This window comes from Schistocerca nitens, chromosome 1 (assembly GCF_023898315.1).
Source record: "Schistocerca nitens isolate TAMUIC-IGC-003100 chromosome 1, iqSchNite1.1, whole genome shotgun sequence".
In the NCBI taxonomy this organism is placed as follows: domain Eukaryota; kingdom Metazoa; phylum Arthropoda; class Insecta; order Orthoptera; family Acrididae; genus Schistocerca; species Schistocerca nitens.
The window spans coordinates 1,211,174,593-1,211,193,858 of record NC_064614.1 but is presented as its reverse complement, the minus strand read 5'-3'; the positions used below and the strand labels follow the sequence as shown (position 1 = coordinate 1,211,193,858).

Here is a 19,266-nt window from a genome sequence, read left to right as displayed (position 1 = left end):
AAATTCCCACTCACTAAATGGAGCATTGTAAGATTCTAGGTGGTTGGTGCGAAACGAAAGGCTCCGACGTTCCATCCGTTCTTTAATGGAGCGGAAGGCCTGTGGGTAATTCGCAGAAGCGGAACTCATAGCAAAATGCTCTGCTAATCGATTTGCAATGACGTCGGAGTCAGTACAAACTGCTCCATTCAGTGAGAGCGCAGGGACGCTGACAGGTGGCCGATAGCCGTAGACGCGTCGAATCTTGGCCCAGACCTGCGATGTAGTGACATGGAGGCCAATGGTGGACACATACCGCTCCCAGCACTCCTTCTTGCTTTGGCGGATAAGGAGGCAGGCCCGCGCACGCAGCCGTTTGAAGGCGATAAGGTGGTCTATGGAGGGATGTCGCTTGTGACGCTGGAGCGCCCGCCGGCGATCTTTAATCGCTTCAGCGATCGCAGGCGACCACCAAGGCACAGCCTTCCGCCGAGGGGACCCAGAAGAACGGGGAATGGCAGATTCGGCGGCAGTAACGATGCCGGTGGTGACCGATTGAACCACCGCATCAATGTCATCAGTAGGGAGAGGCTCAAAAGCGGCAGTGGAGGAGAACAAGTCCCAGTCAGCCTTATTCATAGCCCATCTGCTAGGGCGCCCAGAACAGTGGCGCTGTGGTAGTGACAAAAAGATCGGAAAGTGGTCACTACCACACAGGTCGTCATGCACACTCCATTGGACAGACGGTAAGAGGCTATGGCTACAGAGTGAAAGGTCAATGGCGGAGTAGGTGCCATGCGCCACACTGAAGTGTGTGAAGGCACCATCATTTAACAGCGAGAGATCGAGCTGCGACAATAAACGCTCAACGATGGCGCCTCGACCTGTTGCCACTGACCCACCCCACAGAGGGTTATGGGCGTTGAAGTCGCCCAATAGCAAGAAAGGTGGCGGCAATTGGGCGACTAATGCAGCCAGGACATGCTGCGAGACATCACCATCCGGTGGAATGTAAAGGCTGCAGACGGTAACAGCCTGTGGCGTCCACACGCGTACAGCGACAGCCTCTAAAGGCGTCTGGAGAGGGACAGACTCGCTGTGCAGAGTGTGAAGGACATATATGCAGACGCCACCAGACACCCTTTCATAAGCTGCTCGGTTCTTATAGTAACCCCGATAGCCACGGAGGGCGGGGGTTCGCATTGCTGGAAACCAAGTTTCCTGGAGAGCAATGCAGAAGAAAGGGTGAAGGCCGATAAGTTGGCGGATCTCAGCTAGATGGTGGAAGAAACCGCTGCAGTTCCACTGGAGGATGGTGTTGTCCATGGCTGGGAAAGGCGTGACGGGACTGGGAAGGCAGATTACGCCGCCGGATCACCTGCTGCCGCCGACTGAGCACCCGCGCTAGTGTCATTCATGGCGTCTGAGGGACCGCCGAGATCGAGGTCCTCAGCGGACGCCAGAATCTCCACCTCATCTTCGGACGCAGAGGGAGAAGGTTGCGGTGGGACAGGTGCCACCGCAATTTCAGGATTCTTGGGAGCCTTTTTCTTTGACTGCTTTGCTCGCTGTGCCTTTGGTGGTTCTGGCTGGGAGGGCGTCACTGGGTCAGTCTCAGGGACTGAAGACGACCGCGACGGCCTACGACCAGCGACCGGTGGTTTTTTGGCAGACAGGCGAGTGTCCGCTTTGGCACTGGGCAAAGCCTGGGATGGGAGGGCCCCAAGGGACCCCTTCCGGGCGAGAGGAGCCGAAGAAGGCCCACGCTTCTCCGGCTGTGAAGGGGGAACAGATGTCCCCGGTGGTTGGGGTGGTGTTGCTCCTGAAGTAGATGGAGCAGGAGCAACAGGGAGTGAAGTGCCCCCCACAACCGAGGGGGCCGGTGATGGCTGACAGAGCTGAGTTCGAACTGTTGGGGACGACACTGAAGAAGTTCGAACAGGTGTTGCAGCAGCAGCATAGGTGGACGGCATGGGCACAGGATGTAGCCTTTCAAACTTCCGCCGTGCCTCGGTGTAGGTCAGGCGGTCCAGGGTCTTATATTCCATTATCTTCCTTTCCTTCTGGAAGATCCGACAGTCCGGCGAGCAGGGGGAATGGTGTTCTCCGCAGTTAACACAGATAGGAGGCGGGGCACATGGAGTATCGGGATGAGATGGGCGTCCGCAATCTCGACATGTGAGGCTGGAAGTGCAGCGGGAAGACATATGGCCGAACTTCCAGCACTTGAAGCACCGCATCGGGGGAGGGATATAGGGCTTGACGTCACATCGGTAGACCATCACCTTGACCTTTTCCGGTAACGTATCACCCTCGAAGGCCAAGATGAAGGCACCGGTAGCAACCTGATTGTCCCTCGGACCCCGATGAACGCGCCGGACGAAATGAACACCTCGTCGTTCGAGGTTGGCGCGCAGCTCGTCATCAGACTGCAAAAGGAGGTCCCTATGGAAAATAACACCCTGGACCATATTTAAACTCTTATGCGGTGTGATCGTAACAGCAACATCCCCCAACTTGTCACAAGCAAGTAACCGCCGTGACTGGGCAGAGGATGCCTTTTGTATCAGGACCGATCCAGAGCGCATTTTTGACAAACCCTCCACCTCCCCAAACTTGTCCTCTAAATGCTCGACAAAGAACTGAGGCTTTGTGGAGAGAAAAGACTCCCCATCAGCTCTCGTACAAACTAAGAATCGGGGCGAATATTTGCCACTGCCATCCTGAGATTTACGTTCCTCCCACGGCGTGGCCAGAGAGGGGAACGTTTTGGGATTGTACTTTTCAGCATTTAATTGAGCCCGAGAACGCTTAGAGACTGCTGGCGGCTGGCCGCCAGCGAGAGATGATGTACCACGCTTCATTGCGGGTCATCCGCCCTGATGCCACCTACTCCGACCAAGGGCCCTCCCCACGGGCGCCACCCAGCCGCAGCAATAGCCACCTGGCAGGACGGCCATTGCCGGGAGTCCTGATGCCCCAAGGAGATGGGCATCTACTCCTTGGCATACGTGGGGAGTGAACGGCGCAGGCATCAGTAGAGCGATCCCTGTGTTGTCAGGGGGCTACAACCAAGAGGGTACATGGCGGCCCCACCACAACGGACTGGCTACCGTGCTGGATCTTAGGTGCAAAACTGTCCAAGGGCGTCGTTGCAGTTAAAAGAAACACTGCAGAGTGCAGCGTGGTAATCGCTCAAGGGATCGAAAACGAGCGGGACACCATTGCAACGACGAGAAAGCCGGCTAAAGGTCTAATTGCACGACGGATACAGTGCACCATGTAAGGCGCCCTTCCCCAAGTGGCTCGCTCTTCGGAATAATTTAGAAAGATGGAGGTCAAACCCGAGAGGGGACCGTCATATAAGGCCGAAACAGTTGAGACTCCTTTTAGTCGCCTCTTACGACAGGCAGGAATACCGCGGGCCTATTCTTACCCCCGAACCCGCAGGGGGGGCGTTGAAGTCGCCCAATAGCAAGAAAGGTGGCGGCAATTGGGCGACTAGTGCAGCCAGGACATGCTGCGAGACATCACCATCCGGTGGAATGTAAAGGCTGCAGACGGTAACAGCCTGTGGCGTCCACACGCGTACAGCGACAGCCTCTAAAGGCGTCTGGAGAGGGACAGACTCGCTGTGCAGAGTGTGAAGGACATATATGCAGACGCCACCAGACACCCTTTCATAAGCTGCTCGGTTCTTATAGTAACACGGGAGTATGAAAGAGCCTCGTGCTCAAAGCTCAACTATCGCAAGACTAAACTAATGCCGATCGGTAGTGGGTTTAGAATCGATGATAACTGCCCATATATAGTACACGAGAGTATCAAGCTGTTGGGAATACGAATGAGCCGCTGCCCTCTGAAAACTACTACGGACAACTGGCAAGAGCTTCTGGCTATGACGAGAGGTTGTCTCCAGCAAAATAAAGGCAGAGAACAGGACCTCATACAAAGAGTGCAGTTTATCAATAAAATGATACTTTCGAAAATCTGGTATGTAGGGCAGACACTCCCTGTGGTCAACAGCATTTCCGAGCAAATAATGACGGCAATTGGTTGGTATATTTGGAGAGGTGAAATATTCACAGTGGGAATAAATGTTATTACTCTCCCACCAGAGAAAGGGGGCCTAGGGCTAATAGATGTTGAACTTAAATGCAAGGCTCTTCTTATACGGAGAACTATTCAGCTGTTTCAAGACTACCCAGACAGCGCGCTCCATATGGCCCTACGGATGTATACACCTACTAATATGGCAATACCGATAAATCTGGGGGAAACCCACTACAAAGCCAACCACATCAGGATGTTTCTGCTCGAAGTTCGTTACCTCCGAGCGAAACTGAGCGCACCAATACAGGACCTTACAACCGCCCAACTATACCGGATAATGAATACTGGTGGAAGAGTAAACCGCATGGAAACGAAATATCCCCTTCGGGATTGGGCTCAAATCTGGAAGAACATCCACAACAAAGTGCTCGGAACAAATATCAGATCAACGTGGTATAAAGTAGTTAATGAGACCATACCTACGAAAGAAAAATTACACAGAATACGATTGTCGGCAACTGACAGATGTGGAGAGTGTGCCCTCATAGACAACTTGCTACACAGATGTGTCTGCGGAGAAAATAAATTGGTCTGGGAATGGTGCAGAATGACCCTTGCCTCTATCTGCAGGACAGCTAGACAGACAATCGCCATCACATCGGTGTTGCAACCTGATGGCACTTACTACCCCATCACGAAGAAAAATATATGGACATGGCTGACAGGACATACTCTGCATTACCTAATTCAAGCCGAAGATGCGCCATCTTACCAGGGCTACAGAGTATATCTAGCCACACAAGCGCAACTGCTGATGAAGGATGACAAATACAGACAAAAGTTCGCGAACTATATACCAGCATTGAGAATAACGACACTATGAACGACAACGACGATGAACAAAAACGAACAAGGAACAACGAAGTAGATGTAAGATGAATGCACTGCATCCGACTGTTAATAACGTTGATGCCAGTGGTTTTTTTTTTTTTTTTTTTTCCATCCTGTGTGTGGCGCCCGGCCATTGGGCACTCAGTGCTAAGAGAAGACAACTGCCGACATAGGAGATCACATACAAACGGGGAGAAAGAAATGAGACCAAGCTATATGCTTGGGGTATACCATAATAGGCAACCCTCGAGAAGACGAGCGTTGGGTGCCGTCAACGAGCCGAGATGTCTCACGCAAAGAATAGTGGAAACAAACATTTAAAAAAAACTTGTTGTATATTAAAAAAGTTAAAAAAGATAAAAAAAAACAAAAAACCAACAAAACACGATGAAAATAAAAGTTTTGCAGCAAAGAGTCATCAACAAGGAATGAAACGTTTCCTTTGCTACAGAAGCAACGCACCTTGAACTTTCCGCTGCAGTGACAACACGTTTTCCTTTCTTGATGCAGAAGAAGCGTCCTTTGTGTTCAACGTTCATTTAATGGCATAGAAGCCAGGCCGAGAAGGCAGAAATTGGCGAGCGCAAGGATGGGTTGAAGGGGAGGAAGGAGACCCAATTAAAAATAAAAAATAAAATAATAAATAAAAAATAAAAAAAATAAAAAAAAATGAATAAGGCGTCGGTCTCCTAAACCGGGGATTGTGGGTTCGAGTCCCACCAGAGGTACACGTTTTACTCACTGGGGCAAAATCACTCTCACCACATACAGGTGTAATAGTTGAGAAAGTTGGCGTTTCTGAGTGCTTACAGGTATCACAGGTATCACGACGATATGAATATACGCATTTATTGACAACCTGAAACGGAACGACGGCCATTATCAATCGACCTGTTAGCTGTGAGAGTGTTTCAAAGCGTGATGGCGCTGTGAAAGCAAACGCTATTTTAAAATTACTTGTTGGTAAACAGTATGACCCATATGAATACTCAGTTAACTGTCTTGTGTGCAGGACTTGGAGTTCACAAGGGGAATGGCCTAAGACGGCAGGTATAAGAATTGCCAACAGAAAGTAGGTGCCTGGACTTGGATACGTCTGAGTATGTACAGGCACACAGGAAAGGCTCATGCGACGTCCTGACTCTCTGCAGACGCAGAGTAGCGCATCAGGAAGCGTACACTTGGAAAGTGTCGATTTGAGCGAGCACACCGGCGGCTTAGCGCCAGTCAGCCTCTGTGGCCTAATGGATAAGGCATCGGTCTCCTAAACCGGGGATTGTGGGTTCGAGTCCCACCAGAGGTACACGTTTTACTCACTGGGGCAAAATCACTCTCACCACATACAGGTGTAATAGTTGAGAAAGTTGGCGTTTCTGAGTGCTTACAGGTATCACGACGATATGAAAATACGCATTTACTGACAACCTGAAACGGAACGACGGCCATTATCAGTCGACCTGTTAGCTGTGAGAGTGTTTCAAAGCGTGATGGCGCTGTGAAAGCAAACGCTATTTTAAAATTACTTGTTGGTAAACAGTATGACCCATATTAATACTCAGTTAACTGTCTTGTGTGCAGGACTTGGAGTTGGTTGGTTGGTTGGTTTTTGGGGGATCAAAGGGACCAGACTGCTACGGTCATCGGTCCCTTTTTCCAAAGACAAAGAACACCCACAGAGAAGAAAAACGAGGAACAGAATAGAACACAGACGATACAAAACAAGAGAAACTGAGACAAAGACAAGACAAAGCGAACTAAAACCACAGAGTGTGACGGTGGTTGGCCGACCATAGAAATAAAAAAAGGAAAAGCCAACCACTTAGAAACACGTTAAAAAATCAGTGTAAAAGCATAGGCCAAAGGCCAGAATCAACACAAAACAATAACAGAAAATAGACACACTCAGATTAAATGATAAAAGCCCCCTGCCCGAATAAAACTTAAAACTAAGTCAGCCATAGCCGAGTCATCTGTTAAAAGGGCAGGGAGCGTGTCAGGCAGTGCGAACGACTGCCTGAGCACAGCTAAAAGTGGACAGTCCAATAAAATGTGGACCGCCGTCAAAATGGAGCCGCAGCGACATAAAGGTGGGTCCTCTCGTCTCAATAAGTGTCCGTGCGTCAGCCACGTGTGCCCAATGCGCAGCCGGCAGAGGACAACAGACTCCTTGCGAGAGACCCGCAAGGAGGAGCGCCACACACCGGTAGCCCCCTTGATGGCCCGAAGTTTGTTGGGCATGGGCAGGGTGCGCCATTCAGTGTCCCAAAGGTTTAGAATTTTGCGGCGTATGAACGATCGCAAATCTGTCTCCGGGAGGCCGACGTCCAGAGATGGTGCACTAATCGCGTCTTTCGCCAGCCGGTCAACATTTTCGTTGCCGGGGATCCCAACATGGCCTGGGGTCCACACGAAGACCGCGGAGCGGCCGCAACGCCCAAGAGTATGCAGCGACTCATGGATAGCCATCACCAGACGGGAACGAGGAAAACACTGGTCGAGAGCTCGTAAACTGCTCAGGGAATCGCTACAGATAACGAAGGACTCACCTGAGCAGGAGCGGATATACTCCAGGGCACGAAAGATGGCGACCAGCTCAGCAGTGTAAACGCTGCAGCCATCCGGCAATGAACGTTGTTCGGAATGGTCCCCTAGAGTTAGCGCATACCCGACACGACCAGCAACCATCGAACCGTCGGTGTAAACAATTCCAGAGCCCTCATACGTGGCCAGGATGGAAGAAAAGCGGCGGCGGAAGGCCTCTGGAGGGACCGAGTCCTTCGAGCCCTGTGCCAAGTCGAGCCGAAGGCAAGGGCGAGGACAACACCATGGGGGTGTACGCAAAGTGGCCCGGAAAGGAGGTGGAACAGGAAAAAATCCAAGCCCGGAGAGAAGCTCCTTAACGCGTACGGCGATCGGACAACCCGACCGGGGCCGCCGCTCTGGCAGATGGACGACCGATCGCGGGAACAGGAGACGATAGTTAGGATGCCCGGGCGAGCTGAGAACATGGACAGTATAAGCGGCCAGCAAACGTTGGCGTCGGAACCGCAGTGGAGGTACACCTGCCTCCACTAGTACGCTGTCCACAGGGCTGGTGCGGAAAGCACCAGTGGCAAGGCGTATCCCGCTGTGGAGAATTGGGTCCAGCACCCGTAACGCAGATGGGGATGCGGAGCCATAAGCCAGGCTCCCATAATCCAGGCGGGACTGGATGAGCGCCTGGTAGAGCCGTAACAGGGTAGAGCGGTCGGCGCCCCAGCGGGTGTGGCTCAAACATCGCAGAGCATTGAGATGCCGCCAACATGCCTGTTTGAGCTGCCGGATATGAGGCAGCCAAGTCAACCGGGCATCGAAAACCACCCCCAAAAACCTGTGGGTCTCCACCACAGCAAGCAGTTCGTCGGCAAGATAAAGCTGCGGCTCAGGATGGACTGTTCGGCGCCGGCAGAAATGCATAACGCGGGTCTTGGCTGCCGAAAACTGAAACCCATGCGCTACAGCCCAAGACTGCGCCTTGCGGATAGCGCCCTGTAGCTGACGTTCAACCGCTGCAATGCCAGTAGAGCTGTAATAAAGGCAGAAGTCGTCAGCATACAGGGAAGCGGAGACAGAATTTCCCACGGCCGCAGCAAGCCCGTTAATGGTTATTAAAAACAGACAGACACTTAAAACAGAACCCTGTGGCACACCGTTCTCCTGGACGTGGGAGGAACTATACGAGGCCGCGACTTGCACGCGGAAGGTACGACACGACAGAAAATTGCGGATAAAAATCGGCAGAGGACCCCGAAGACCCCATCCATGAAGCGTAGAAAGGATGTGATGCCGCCACGTCGTATCGTACGCCTTCCGCATGTCGAAAAAGACAGCGACCAGGTGCTGACGGCGGGCAAAGGCGGTACGGATGGCCGACTCCAGGCTCACCAGATTGTCGGTGGCGGAGCGGCCTTTACGGAACCCACCCTGAGACGGAGCAAGAAGGCCCCGAGACTCCAGTACCCAATTCAAGCGCCGGCTCACCATCCGTTCAAGCAACTTGCAAAGAACGTTGGTGAGGCTAATGGGACGGTAGCTGTCCACCTCCAGAGGGTTCTGTCCAGGTTTCAAAACGGGGATGACAACGCCTTCCCGCCATTGCGACGGAAACTCCCCCTCGACCCAAAGACGGTTGTAAAGATCGAGAAGGCGCCGCTGGCAGTCCACTGAAAGGTGTTTCAGCATCTGACAGTGGATGCCATCTGGCCCAGGAGCGGTATCAGGGCAAGCAGCTAGGGCACTGCGAAATTCCCACTCACTAAATGGAGCATTGTAAGATTCTAGGTGGTTGGTGCGAAACGAAAGACTCCGACGTTCCATCCGCTCTTTAATGGAGCGGAAGGCCTGGGGGTAATTCGCAGAGGCGGAACTCATAGCAAAATGCTCTGCTAAGCGATTTGCAATGACGTCGGAGTCAGTACAAACTGCTCCATTCAGTGAGAGCGCAGGGACGCTGGCAGGGGTCCGATGGCCGTAGACGCGTCGAATCTTGGCCCAGACCTGCGATGGAGTGACATGGAGGCCAATGGTGGATACATACCGCTCCCAGCACTCCGTCTTGCCTTGGCGGATAAGGAGGCGGGCCCGCGCACGCAGCCGTTTGAAGGCGATAAGGTGGTCGATGGAGGGATGTCGCTTGTGACGCTGGAGCGCCCGCCGGCGATCTTTAATCGCTTCAGCGATCTCAGGCGACCACCAAGGCACAGTCCGCCGCCGAGGGGACCCACAGGAACGGGGAATGGCTGATTCGGCGGCAGTAACGATGCCGGTGGTGACCGATTGAACCACCGCATCAATGTCATCAGTAGAGAGAGGCTCAAAAGCGGCAGTGGAGGAGAACAAGTCCCAGTCAGCCTTATTCATAGCCCATCTGCTAGGGCGCCCAGAAGAGTGGCGCTGTGGTAGTGACAAAAAGATCGGAAAGTGGTCACTACCACACAGGTCGTCATGCACACTCCATTGGACAGACGGTAAGAGGCTATGGCTACAGATTGAAAGGTCAATGGCGGAGTAGGCGCCATGCGCCACACTGAAGTGTGTGAAGGCACCATCATTTAACAGCGAGAGATCGAGCTGCGACAAGAAACCCTCAACGATGGCGCCTCGACCTGTTGCCACTGACCCACCCCACAGAGGGTTATGGGCGTTGAAGTCGCCCAAGAGCAAGAAAGGTGGCGGCAATTGGGCGACCAGTGCAGCCAGGACATGCTGCGAGACATCACCATTCGGTGGAATGTAAACACTGCAGACGGTAACAGCCTGTGGCGTCCACACGCGTACAGCGACAGCCTCTAAAGGCGTCTGGAGAGGGACAGACTCGCTGTGCAGAGTGTGAAGGACATATATGCAGACGCCACCAGACACCCTTTCATAAGCTGCTCGGTTCTTATAATAACCCCGATAGCCACGGAGGGCGGGGGTTCGCATTGCAGGAAACCAAGTTTCCTGGAGAGCAATGCAGAAGAAAGGGTGAAGGCTGATAAGTTGGCGGAGCTCAGCGAGATGGTGGAAGAAACCGCTGCAGTTCCACTGGAGGATGGTGTTGTCCATGGCTGGGAAAGGCGTGATGGGACGGGGAAGGCAGATTACGCCGCTGGGTCACCTGCTGCCTCCGATGGAGCACCCGTGCAAATGGCATCCATTGCGTCCGAGGGACCGGCAAGAGCGAGGTCCTCAGCGGATGCCAGAATCTCCACCTCGTCTTCAGAGGCAGAGCTTGTAGGAAGCGGTGGGATGGGTGCCACCGCAACATCGTTGGTCTTGGGGACTGTCTTCTTTTTCAGCTTGTCGCGCTGTGCCTTCGGTGGTTCAGGCTTCATGGGCTTCACTGGGTCAGCCTCAGGGACAGACGACGACCGCGAGGCCCGACGACCAGGGACTGGCGGTTGTTTCAAGCCCTTGCGGGCGTCCGCTTTTCCACTGGTCGGGACGTGCGAAGGGAGGTCCCCAAGGGATCCCTTCCTGGCGAGAGTAGCCGAAGAAGACTTACGCTTCTCCGGCTGGGAAGGGGGAGCTGATGTCCCCGATGGTTTTGAGGGTGTTGCTCCTGGAGAAGATGGAGCAGGAGCAACAGGGTGTGAAGTGCCCCCCACAAGCAAGGGGGGTTTTGGATGCTGACCAATCACAGAACCAACCGTATGGGACGACACAGGAGATGGAAGAACCGTCGTAGCAGCAGCGGCGTATGTTGACGTCATTGGCACAGGATGGAGTCTCTCATACTTCCGCCGAGCCTCAGAGTACGTCAGGCGGTCCAGGGTTTTATATTCCATTATCTTCCGTTCTTTCTGGAAGATCCTACAGTCCGGCGAGCAGGGGGAATGGTGTTCTCCGCAGTTAACACAGATAGGAGGCGGGGCACATGGAGTATCAGGATGCGAAGGACGTCCACAATCCCGACACGTGATGCTGGAAGTACACCGAGATGACATGTGCCCGAACTTCCAGCATTTAAAACACCGCATCGGAGGAGGGATATACGGCTTCACATCACAACGGTAAACCATCACCTTAACCTTTTCGGGTAATACATCACCCTCGAAGGCCAAGATGAAGGCACCGGTGGCTACCTGATTATCCCTCGGACCCCGATGGACGCGCCGGACGAAGTGAACACCTCGTCGTTCTAGGTTGGCGCGTAGTTCATCGTCGGACTGCAGAAGTAGATCCCTGTGGAATATAATACCCTGGACCATGTTTAAACTTTTATGGGGAGTGATGGTGACGGAAACATCACCCAACTTGTCACAAGTGAGCAACCTCCGTGACTGGGCAGAGGATGCTGTTTTGATGAGAACCGACCCAGAGCGCATTTTGGACAAGCCCTCCACCTCCCCGAACTTGTCCTCTAAATGCTCCACAAAAAACTGGGGCTTGGTAGACATAAACGATTCGCCATCAACCCGCGTACACACGAGGTATCGGGGTGAATATTCTCCACTGCCTTCTTTAGCAAGACGTTCCTCCCATGGAGTAGCTAGGGAGGGAAACGATCTCTGATCAAATTTCTTCCCGTTGAGGTTAGACCTCGATCGCTTAGAGACTGCTGGTGGCTGGCCACCAGCAAGAGAAGAAGTGCCACGCTTCATTGCGTGTCATCCACCCTGATGCCACCTACTCCGACCAAGGGCCCTCCCCACGGGCGCCACCCAGCCGCAGCAATAGCCACCTGGCAGGACGGCCATTGCCGGGAGTCCTGATGCCCCAAGGAGATGGGCATCTACTCCTTGGCATACGTGGGGAGTTAACGGCGCAGGCATCAGTAGAGCGATCCCTGTGTTGTCAGGGGGCTACAACCAAGAGGGTACATGGCGGCCCCACCACAACGGACTGGCTACCGTGCTGGATCTTAGGTGCAAAACTGACCAAGGTCGTCGTCGCAGATAAAAGAAACACTGCAGAGTGCAGCGTGGTAATCGCCCAAGAGATCGAAAACGAGCGGGACACCATTGCAACGACGAGAAAGCCGGCTAAAGGTCTAATTGCACGACGGATACAGTGCACCATGTAAGGCGCCCTTCCCCAATTGGCTCGCTCTTCGGAATAATTTAGAAAGGTGGAGGTCAAACCCGAGAGGGGACCATCACATAAGGCCGAAACATTTGAGACTCCTTTTAGTCGCCTCTTACGACAGGCAGGAATACCGCGGGCCTATTCTTACCCCCGAACCCGCAGGGGGGGGGACTTGGAGTTCACAAGGGGAATGGCCTAAGACGGCAGGTATAAGAATCGCCAACAGAAAGTAGGAGCCTGGACTTGGATACGTCTGAGTATGTACAGGCACACAGGAAAGGCTCATGCGACGTCCTGACTCTCTGCAGACGCAGAGTAGCGCATCAGGAAGGGTACACTTGGAAAGTGTCGATTTGAGCGAGCACACCGGCGGCTTAGCGCCAGTCAGCCTCTGTGGCCTAATGGACCAGTCAGCCGACGGCTGCGCTGGAGGTCGGACGTGCCGTGCTGTGCGCTGCGTTGCGTTAGCTCCGCGTGGTAAGTCTCTGCTCTTGCTGCAGCGCGTCGTTGTCTATAGTGTTTTTGTGGCCATGGTAGCGAATTAAGAGATGTCTCAACCACAACGAAAAGACACACTGAAATTTACGTATGATCGCAACTTTGCTCGACCGAAATCTTTTGATGTGGAACAGTGGTTAGAAGATGATGTTCACATAGGAATTGATGATATTGTCGGTATCCATTTTTCGATTATGAATAGTGTGGTTTTTGTCAAACTTGCCAGTTCGGAATTGTGTGACAAAATAGTTCAATCCTGTGGCGGTGTCATGAAATTTAACCATTCTGACGGCAATGTTGGGGAGGTTCTCGTTGCACATGCTGGTCTAGGTATTCGAACCGTACGCGTTTTTGAACTTCCCTTTGAAATAACATGTGGCCAGATAAATGCTGTTATTTCTCCATACGGTAAAGTTTTGAGTAATATTGCCGAACGGTGGTCTGCTGCACACAAATTCCCTGTTTTGAATGGTGTGCGCCAATTAAAAGTCGAATTGCAGAAACACATTCCGTCATTTATAAACGTCTGCGGCTATAGGGCTGTTGTGATGTACGATGATCAACCGAAAACATGTGCTGTTTGCAACTTACCAGGCCACGTTCGTGCTGAATGTCTGCAAAGGCGGGTGGCGCAGCTGGCTGCGGGCGATGCCTCTAGGCCATCTGCTATGCCAACACTCTGCCCCTGTCGTACGTCGCCGTGACGCGCGGTCTTGCAGGTGGTACTGTGCCGCCCGAAGTTACTACGAATACCGACCTACAAGCGACCGACATACCGACCGACTCAAGTGTAACATCTGTAGAGCACCAACCCCCCTCGGAAGCAGTAGCTGCTCCTGCAGTTGTCACTGTGGAACCGCACAATGAGGCAATGGATACGGACGCGGCCTCGGTCGCCTCGAGTCATGCTCCTCTGCATCCTGACACTTCTTTAGATGTCGGAAGCCTACCAGGTGCCAGGGAAACAGACCGGGCTTCTGGTGGTGCTATTCCGCATCCTGAAGCTTCTTCAGCCACTGACCACCGCCTCTTGGGAGCTATGACAACAGACCTGGCAACGGCCCCTTCTAGTAGTGCGACTTCGCAACCTGAGGCTTCTTCAGGTACTGACCAAAGTCCACAACGAGGCGCCTCTCCCAAGAAATCTAAAAAACGGAGGATCGCGCGCCAAGGTGCAGAACAGTCTGCACCACAACTGCGTGAACGGGCGAAGCAAATAGAGGGAAAAGTACGTCCGTCTGCATCTGAGAACTTGACATGTAATCAGCAGTCATCTAACGAAGACCCCTTGGTCCTGGGCAAGGTCTCCGGTTCTGTCGGTTTGCATATAGATGGCGTAGCACTTTCTCGACCCGACGATACAGGTCACCAGAATCTACCTGACCATAGTGCAACACTGAATGACGAGCCTATGAGAGATCGGTCGACTTCGTGGGCCGACGATGTCGACGAAACTACCGCGGAGGAAGCAATTATGGACACCACAGGAACCGTAACAGTCGCCACGATTGCCACCAAACAAGATGACATCATCATGACTGTTAACTCCACGGCAGATACTGCCCCAGACAAAGATAAGCCGACTGATCCCTTCCAGAGCCATGAATATTTCTAAATTGAACAGTTCACTGACTAGTGTCCGTATGTCTATCAGATCAGATTTCTTGATGTTTTTTCGATGTGACTTGTTGTTTGAGTTTTTCCTAAAGGTACTCCCGTTTTGGCGGACGTAGTTCCGTTGCAGGCCTATAGGATCGCCACGCTGAATGTCAACAAAATATGTAGCGTCTTTAATGTACAAAATTTAAGAGATTTCCTATATGCCTCTGATGTGGACATATTGTTATTACAAGAAGTAGCAAACATTAAACTTGACTTCATACAAGGGTATAATGCTATAGTTAATCCTGGAATCGGATGTGACTTGGGTACTGCATTTATTTTCAAAGAGGGCATCATAATTAAGGACCTAGAAAAACTGCCTAACGGCAGAGGTATTGCCGGCACCTTCCAGACCACGAGGATCATTAATGTCTATGCCCCCTCTGGTTCTACCAATCGTCGCCAAAGAGCACAGTTTTTTAAGGAAGGAATTGTTCCATTGTTTGGTGTACGCTGCAGCCATACCATCCTTGGAGGCGACTTTAACAGTGTAATTCATGCCGCAGACCAAACTCCGAACTTTAACAAATCGCCAGAACTGGAACGGATCGTCACTGACCTCCGTTTAACTGATTCGTGGGAGCACAAGCACGGAGCTGCACCTGGCTTTACTCACCTCACTAATCATTCAGCAAGCCGGTTAGATCGGATATACGTCTCACCCAATCTGAAACACCGCATTCTGCAATCTGCATATATCTGCACATTAAATATGGAACGACAAGGAACATGTCGCTATAAAGGGCTGTGGAAACTTAATGTTTCACACTTAAAAGACCCTGCCTGTCACGAAGCCTTTCTCACCACCTGGAGAGACTGCGAGTCCAAACTTGCCTCCTACACCTCGACCATGGATTGGTGGCTTAAATGCGCCAAAGTAGTAGAGGGGTTTTGTGGGCGCACGACAGCAAGGTCTTCAGCGCCCGTTCAGTATCCTAGTGAGACGGGTGTCAAGAAATGCGCCAAACCTCGGATCCGTAGATGTTTCATCAACTACTGCCGGGAGAAGAGCTTTTGGCATAAACGAACAATGGAATTTTACTTTCACTGTCTCCGAGAACTTTACCTGCAAGGTGCATCAGCTATTGGGCACCATGAACGAATTAAAAAAGTCCAGGCAAAAATACTGACGTTACGGAGACAACAGCTTGAAGGTTATCACATACGGTCAAGAGCAGAGACTATAGCACAAAAATAAGCTACTTCGGTCTATCACGTGATTCGTGAAACTAACAGAGGATTCCGCAAAATACTGACGGAGCTCCAAACTGAGAATGGAACCACCTTGACAATGCATAACGAAATAAAAGCGGCAATCGTAACCCATTTCGACAACTTGTTTTCAGCTAAAGTAGTAGACGAACAAGCACAGGATGATTTACTGGCCAACCTGCAAGGAAGAGTTAGTACCGCGTCCGCGGACGCTCTAATTGCAGAGGCAACCGAAGACGATGTAGAATATGCTGTTTATAAAAGTGCAAAAAATAAATCCCCTGGAGCCGACGGAATACCAGCAGAGTTTTATCAAGTCTTTTGGAACCATATCAGACATAGAATTACAGGCATCTGTAATGAACTTCTGACACTCAGTCAGGAGATACCAAAAGATTTTCGAGAAAGGATCATAGTTTTAACCAAAAAATTCTCGGCTGGCAAGAAAATTGGAAACTTGAGACCAATCACACTGCTGAACAGTGATTATAAAATTTTTACGCGGCTCTTAGCCCACAGACTTCAACATGTAATGACCAGTGTTACCGGACCGTATCAGTCTAGTGTGGGCAAGGGTAGACGAATTCAACAGACACTGGCCAACTACCGCGACATAATTTCCATAGCGGAAGTGTGCCGACTACAATGTGCCATCGTGTCGTTAGATTTTGATAAAGCCTGAAAACGATGGATGCAATGGGTTTTCCGCCGAGATTCGTTGAAGTCATGCGGCGTTTGGTCAAGAATAATTCCTCAAGGATAATCATCAATGGACAGCCTAGCCGGCCAATAGAGATCGCAAGTTCCGTCAGGCAAGGTTGTCCGTTGTCCATGGCACTTTTTGCCTTGGCCATCGAACCCTTACTCGCTACCTTGACTCAGCGGTTACAAGGATTACAAATACGAGGAAACAAAATACTTTGTCAAGTTTATGCGGATGATGTTGGATTTCTTGTTATGAATATGGCAGAAATCGGTTGGTTGGTTGGTTGGTTGGTTGTTGGGATGTTTAAGGGGGACTAAACAGCTAAGGTCATCAGTCCCCCATTCCAAAAACAGGCGAGACAGTCACGAAGCAGGTAAAACCCCAAGGGGAACGAGACTCCCCCCAGGCACTAAAAGAACACAAATGCAGCAACTAACACTACAGACAAGAAGAGGACAGACAAACACCAGACAGAAATAAACAGAAGAAAAGAAGATGGCCGGAAACTGGTTGACTGACCGCGAGACAAAAAAGGGAAAGAGCCAACCAGCAGACTAAACACCAAAACAGCAACAAATTCGGAGAGACACGAGGACAAAAGACACAGAATGGGAAAGGTGCAGGACCTCCCTAAATAGAACCATAAAAAGGACTACCACGGATAAAATTTAAAACATTGTCAGCCATTGAGGCATCGTCGCATAAAATCAAAGGCAAAGTGCCCGGGAGATTAAAAGTCCGCCGGAGGGTGCGCAGTCGGGGACACTCCAATAAAATGTGGGCAACCGTCTGCCGGGACCCACACTGACACAGGGGGGGATCCTCCTGACGCAAAAGATGGCCGTGCGTCAGGTAGGTATGGCCGATGCGCAGCCGACACAGGACGACCGAGCCCCTGCGAGAAGCCCGCAGGGAGGAACGCCACACATCGGTCGTCTCCTTGACAGCCCGCAGTTTATTCGGGGCAGTCATGCCACGCCACTCAGCAGCCCATATCCCAAGAACCTTACGGCGCAACACCAGCTGCTGGTCGCGAGCCGTAAGGCCGATCTCCAAAACTGGGGCGTCGATCGCCCCTTTGGCCAACCTGTCGACACGTTCGTTCCCTGGGATGCCAACGTGACCCGGCGTCCAAACAAAGACCACCGAACGTCCAGAGCGGGTAATGGTGGAAACAGACTCCCGAATAGAGGACACCAGAGGACATGAGGGATAGCAGCGGTCGATGGCCTGGAGGCTGCTCAGGGAGTCACTGCAGATGACAATGGACGTACCTGAGCAGGAACGCATATGCTCAAGAGCGCGCAATATGGCCACCTGCTCTGCAGTAAAAATACTGCAGCCAGCCGGCAAGGAGCGCTGTTCAACATGTGCAGCGTGAGCAAAAGCGTAGGCAGTGCGACCATCAACCAGGGAACCATCGGTGTAGACAGTCTCGCATTCCGAAAAGGAGGCGAGGAGCGCAAGAAATTGGCGACGGAGGGCCACAGGCAGAACCGAGTCCTTTGGTCCCCGTGCCAAGTCCAGACGGACGGACGGCCGGGACAAACACCAGGGAGGCGTAGGTGCACGGACCCGGAAGGGAGGCGGAGGAGGGAATGAACCCAATTCCGACAGCAGGGACTGAACGCGGACAGCGACGGAAAGGTTGGTTGGTTGTTGGGATGTTTAAGGGGGACTAAACAGCTAAGGTCATCAGTCCCCCATTCCAAAAACAGGCAAGACAGGGTCACGAAGCAGGTAAAACCCGAGAGGGAAGGAGACTCCCCCCAGGCACTACAAGAACACAAATGCAACAACGAACACCACAGACAAGAAGAGGACAGACAAACACCAGACACTAACAAACAGAAGAAAAGAAGATGGCTGGAAACTGGTTGACTGACCGCGACACAAAAAAAAGGGAAAGAGTCAACCAGCAGACTATACACCAAAACAGCAACAAATGTAAAGAGACGCGAGGACAAAAGACACAGAATGGGAAGGTGCAGGACCTCCCTAAATCGAACCATAAAAAGGACTACCACGGATAAAATGTAAAACATTTTCAGCCATGGAGGCATCGTCAGATAAAACCAAAGCCAAAGTGCCCGGGAGATTAAAAGATTGCCGGAGTGTGCGCAGTCGAGGACACTCCAGCAAAATGTGGCCGACCGTCAGCCGGGACCCACACCGACACAGAGGGGGATCCTCCTGACGCAACAGATGGCCGTGCGTCAGGTATGTATGGCCGATGCGCAGTCGACACAGGACCACCGAGTCCCTGCGAGAAGCCCGCAGGGAGGAACGCCACACATCGGTCGTCTCCTTGACAGCCCGCAGTTTATTCGGGGCTGTCATGCCACGCCACTCAGCAGCCCACATCCCAAGCACCTTACGGCGCAACACCAGCTGCTGGTCGCGAGCCGTAAGGCCGATCTCCAAAGCTGGGGCGTCTATCGCCCCTTTGGCCAGCCTGTCAACACGTTCGTTCCCCGGGATGCCAACGTGACCTGGCGTCCAAACAAAAACCACCGAACGACCAAGACGGGTAATGATGGAAACAGACTCCCGAATAGAGGACACCAGAGGAGAACAGGGATAGCAGCGGTCGATGGCCTGGAGGCTGCTCAGGGAGTCACTGCAGATGACGATGGACGTACCTGAGCAGGAATGCATATGCTCAAGAGCGCGCAAGATGGCCACCAGCTCTGCAGTAAAAACACTACAGCCAGCTG

General features: G+C 52.2%; 1 non-coding gene across 1 annotated transcript; it reads left to right on the top strand.

The window, feature by feature from the left end:
* Positions 1-6,153: 6,153 nt before the first annotated feature.
* Trnar-ccu (transfer RNA arginine (anticodon CCU)) lies at positions 6,154-6,226 on the top strand. The gene has a single exon. It is a non-coding gene; the product is annotated as a tRNA-Arg (tRNA).
* The last annotated feature ends 13,040 nt before the right edge of the window (positions 6,227-19,266 follow it).